We start from the raw sequence: 6,017 nt of genomic DNA on the forward strand, positions 1-6,017 counted from the left end.
CTCCCACACACTCAGCTGCCTTTTGTACAGATGCAACATTGAGGTAAAAGGACAGTATTAACCTCAGCCTATGACCTGGTGATAATAGTACATGCAAGTATGATGCAGAGGGCTGAAATCATTTGAGGAGGGTGTGTTGTATATATATATATGTTCTGTTCAGAGATTTCCCAGTGTCCCTTTCTGGAAAAGGAACAGTTGCATTGCTGGTCCCTGTGTGTGTGGTATGGATCGTATTGGCCAGCTTCAAGGAACTGATTATTCTCAGTACTCATAATTTGCAGTGTTTAAATATTGAAATGAAATATTGAGGCTGAGCTGCAAGACAAAACATTGTGGTAAGCGATCCACTTTAACCAAGATTCTGTTAATCCAGGCTTCCTCAACCTTGGCCCTCCAGATGTTTTTTGCCTGCAACTCCCATGATCCCTAGCTAGCAGGACCAGTGGTCAGGGATGATGGGAATTGTAGTCTCAAAACATCTGGAGGGCCAAGGTTGAGGAAGCCTGTGTTAATCTGTGTCATGGTGCGTGCCAGCACAACAGCTCCTGATTCAGCACTAAGACAAAACCAGCAGTGATGGAAACAGTCCACTGAAGAAGGGAGCATATAGTATGTTAAACTCCTTTGGCAAGTCACTGATGTGCCACATTAGCAGTTGACTAGGATAGCCTGGCTGTGTGATGAGATACCCAAGGGAAAGAAACCTGTGGGGAGCATTCTCTTATATGGGAAATACTTTGTGCAACTAACTTCCCCCCCCCCCCCCTTGCCGGTTGAACTGCTGGTGAACTATGATTTCCAGTGACCTAAAGTGGTCTGAGTAGTAGTGGCATTAGTGTTTCTGAATTTTGGATCAGGTGGCAAAGCATAATATAGTTCAATGCATTAGTTAAATATCCTTCATATCTCTGGTCCTTTCTTGGAATAAGACCTGTAGGAGCAGAACCAAAGAGTCCTGGTTGCCTTTTCAGTTTTCAGAACTTTATTGAAACAAGATTACACAACTGAGCTTAAAAAAGGTTTTCAAATTAAGTTAGAAGCTCACATAGAATGAGATCTATCAACCACTTGCTAGTCAAAACATATAGGAAATGCATGTAGTAAAATTCGGGGTTTTTTATTATTTGAAAGGCAGCTGTGGAATGCTGCCATTTTGAGCAGAGGAGTATTGGGACAGGGGCAGTGTGACTGTCAGCTATTTGTTTAAAAAATTCCCCCTGTTCTACACACACACAGCTCCAGATGCAGAAAACCTGTCGAGGGCAATACTTAGTGGAAACAACTAGTGCAAGGAAAATGTTAAGCAGCTCCCATTACTCCTCTCCTCACACTTGCAGCCTCCACGTTATAAATAGGGCTTCATTGCATTAATTTGCTGCACAAAATATACCTTCTGCCATAGCCTTGTTGGTGTGGAATCACTCACTACTTGGGGGCTACCTGCTGCTCTTCAGCACAATTAGGATAATGAGAATGTGCAGCAGTTGGCACATTCTTCCCTACTGTTACAGTTGAATGCTGGCTTGCTTTTTCGTACTCCATACCAGTGAAAAGAGCAGCCTATTCACCCACTGTATTGAGCAAAGGTGATCCTGTCTACCTCAACATCCTAAAATTCTTAAAGTTATGGAGAAGATCTTCAGGTCCGGACCTGGTAACTCTTGAAAAACTGGAATTATATAACAGACCTAGATGAGTAAGTGTTAAAAGCTTTCTTGTACAGTTATTCTGAAACTCCTGGTCTGGACTTTCAGAAGACTGGGTGCCAGTTTACTGATCTGGAATCGCATCAATGGCTGCTGCTTCCTCCCTTGTCAATGCCTGAATTAAAGCTCCCCATCTTATTCAGACCATATAGTGTAGCAGCTGGAGCTTGTGTGTATAACACGTTAGAACATTAAGTAAAGTGTATCTCCTACTACCCCTCACCCCAAAATACAAAAACAACTAGGGAAGCCTGTGTTAAGAGGAATCCCTCAAAGGGCCATATACAGCATGTCCAAATTCAGGGTAAAAACACATCAGAAGGAAAAACGATTAAAGGCAAGGGGAGGGGAATTAGCCCACAGGGGATTAAATCAACAGATGCTCCATTATATGGTAGTTCAAAGAGTGCTGGCAAGCAGTGATTGCTCCTAGAGCTTATTAGTTCTGGGCTGCTCATAACACACTGGTTTGTTTTTAGGGCTGGAGAAATATAGGCCGAGAAGTCTTTAATTAATGACCTCTAGACAGCACAGTTTGTCACAATGCATGTAACTGACTGTATTTGTGGGACCAAATCGTGTGTATTTGCCAACAAATTTGACGCTGCTCAGCTGATGGAACACTGGGTTTTGCTGGAACTTAAATTTTTTATAAATGGAAAGGAATAAAAAATTGTGGAAACCAAATAACTTTTTCAGTCTGTTCTGATTTAGTCTGTCTTTGCATTGTAATCAACTATTGTAGAGAATACTCGTACAACTTTAGGATAGTGCTCATGTAGAACTTACATTACAGTGGTGCCCCGCTAGACGAAAATAATTCGTTCTGCGAAAATTTTCGTCTAGCGGGTTTTTCGTCTTGCGGAGCGGCAATGACAGCCGTGCTCCGCAAAACGAAAAGAAAAAAAAAGACGAAAATTTTTCGTCTTGCGAGGCAGCCCCATAGACTTTTTCGTCTTGCGGGGCAGCCTTCCGCTAGACGAATGCCTTCGTCTAGCGAGTTTTTCGTCTTGCGAGGCATTCGTCTAGCGGGGTACCACTGTATATCAAATTTTAATTTTACTACTTATTGTAGAACAAAATATAAGCTCTTTAGTCCATTATCTTGGCATGTATTAGGACACGTTCTGGTTATGGAGGAAGTAGCACTGGCATATGGGGAATATACTTTAGGAAAGATGGCTCCTTATGGGCTGTCTTGCCTCTGCCCCAAACTTCTTTGTTGATTGTACTGCAGTACTCTGTTAATATGAAGAGAGAAACACAAGAAGATGCCACCTGGGGCTGCTGACCTATAACCATGTCAAAACAAGCTCATTGCTGCTAAAGGAAAAAACTCAGCTTTGTAAAGGAATTTGACTAAAAGCAAAATGACCCTTGATGCCCATGGGGCAAACAATACTAACATTTTAGAACAGTTCAACTCTAAAAGAGGCCTGTCCAGGAAAGTTTGAAACATATAGGTTGTGTTTTTGTTTTGTTTTTTGCTTTAGTGAAAGCAAAATCTAAAGATGAGAGCTGATAAGGTTAATGGATGCAGCGGGCATATTTCTCATTTAAAACTTGGCTGCTAAGCCTCTGCTGGGGGGAAATGGAGCTTTTCATGAGGCTAGTGACCTTTTAAGCATCTTTAAAAATAAAACTTAAGTCTGAGTATGCGTATTGGCTTGAAATAAAAAAAAAACTTGTGGTTGCTTTTACTAAGTGATGTCATAATAATAGCCTCATTATTATGTAACACCATGAGGCTAGCTAACCTAGATTCCAGTGCTTTGGCTTGCTGTACTTTAAAGGTGAACTACAGAAAAAGAATAGAATCTGGGCTTGCAGGGAACTCCCTGATTCAGCCATGAAGTATCAAGTGCATTTATTCAACTATATAACAATAAAGAGCATTCTCTCAGGTTCCTTCAGGGACAATAGTATGTTGTCTTCCTTAAATTACCTTTTAAGAATCTTATAAACAACTTTCTCTACTGCATCTCTCATTCTACAAATTGAATTTCAAACCAATGCTTCTAGAGACCGAAGTACTTAAAGGAGCTCCCAAATGACACCTCTTCATTTTGGCAGTGAATATAGTCTGATCACACAAGCAAATGACGTAGTTGGAATGGTGACAGTTGCAGGGATGCTAGAGGGGCAGTGTGTAAAAAGGGGTGGCCCACAATCCCTTGCACTATGATGCAGGGCTGGTAGGATACAAAGATGGGCTTGTTCAGGGCAGTCACTTGGCTTGACAAAATATGTCTGGCCAGCGCTGCCTGTAAACTAACAGTGCTGTAATGTTACTTTAAGCCCAAACTACATTCCACCACCACCCCCACAGCAATAGCTAAGGCCTGCTTTGCACATTATATAGTGATGAACATTTTGCTGCCATGTGTACATACTATAGGAAGTCACAGTTGCTCCTGACTCCCTGCATCTGTAATGCATGAATAATGTAAAATGGAATGGGCTGTTCAGCCCTATGTCTCTTGTGTTGTTCTGCTTTTATACCACCCCTTCCTTTAAAGAGCCCAGGGTAAAGCACATGGTTCTTCTTAACCATGTCGCCTTCAAGATGGGCAATTCTGGGAGTGAGATTGGTCCAGGATCGTCCAGTGAGGCTCATGGCTGTGTGCGTGGTTGAACTCTGGTCTCCTTACTCCTAATTCTGCACTAACCCCTACAATATGCAGGCTCTCAAGTTACGGTCTTCCCTGGTACTTAAAGGGTCCCATCTCTTCCCTACTGAAATTAGACTTGAGAAAATTTAACTCATATCTCTCCAACTGCATTCTCCAAGATCATCATACTCCCAATTAAGGGGAGGGGAGGCGAGAGCATTAATTCTTAAATGGTGGCATGGGGAGGAAAGTTTGGTGCCTACAAAAGTTTCACCAGTTTGCATTTGTACCCATAAAGATTGGCAACCCCTGCTCTATATATACACCTGAAGTCCAAGTTCACCTGCACTGCTGTAGTTGACTCACACTAATGTAATACATTGCAGAACACTCCTATGTGTGTGTCTATGCAAAAAGCAAGTTCTGTTGAGTTCAATGTGCCTTGTGCCCAGAAAATTGGAGATAGGATTGCTGCCTTGTATATTGTTAGTTTCCCCCCCCCCCTCACTCATTACATAGCATGGAACTCGCTTTGCTGACAAACTTTTCCACTGGCCATTAAGAGTCTGGGACCTTTCAGGAAAAAAGCTAGCTTCAGCTCTGGCTGGCTTTATAGGCACCATACAGCATATAAATGTGGCCACTATTTTATTACTTTACCACAGACACATGAATGCACACTCCCACAAGGAAGTGGCTTGGCTTAGATTTCTTTTTATCTGGGTTTGTGCCCCACCCATTTTCTAGCTTCAAAGGTAAGCTGCTGAGATTGATTTCTAGCCTCTTCGTAATGAACATAATTATGCAGCCTGGAATGGTGAAAAAAGCAACAACCCAGAGGAGCTATCAAAGGCTTGTGCTGCCTTCAAAGGGACCTATAAGGACCTGGCACATTGCCCATTGTGGCTCTGTCAAACAGACTCCTTGCTTGTGCAATGAAACCTCAAATATCTTTTGGGGGCTAGCCCCTGGGGAACTGCAGTGTTAACATTCATTGAGCTACAAAGCAGAAGGGTGCAGCTTTGCAGGGGCAGAAGTCTCTGAAGCAAGCCTGCCCAGGAACTTCACTCTTTGTTTGAAGCCCTCTGAAAACAGAGGGAGGGGATGAGTCTCTCTCTCTCTCTCTCTCTCTCTCTCTCTCTCTCTCTCTCTCTCTCTCTCACACACACACACACACACACACACACACACACTCTTTTAGCATGACAGAGTATGAAATAGCCTCCCTGCAGTCTTGTATGTCCCTGCATCCCCCTTGCCTGCTATAAGGCAGGCCTTGAAAATACAGTTTTGTTTCAGTGGACGTTCTGTTAAGAGTTAGTGCAAGGACTTCGGGTTGTGTACTGAGCCTGCATCGATCAGTAAGCAAATGTCTCCCCGTGTCATGGATGTTTTAGCTGAGATTCCTGCATTGCAGGGGGTTGGGCTAGATGACACTTGGGGTCCCTTCCAACTCTACAATTCTATGAATGTGCTTCCTGCTTAACAGTTATCTAGCAAGCAGGGCTGCAGTCCTTGACACACATTAGAGTGAGCCCTATTAATCTCAGTGGCACGGACTTCAGACAAAACAAACCTGAATAGGGTCACACTATCAGCATCCTTCAGGCTTGTTTGGGTTTTATCTGGATTAGTCCATCAGTTGTGGCTACAAGTCCTACTCACTTCTAGAGCAGTTCTGCAGACTTCAGGGGGA

The sequence above is a fragment of the Lacerta agilis genome, chromosome 6, assembly GCF_009819535.1.
Source record: "Lacerta agilis isolate rLacAgi1 chromosome 6, rLacAgi1.pri, whole genome shotgun sequence".
NCBI lineage: Eukaryota > Metazoa > Chordata > Lepidosauria > Squamata > Lacertidae > Lacerta > Lacerta agilis.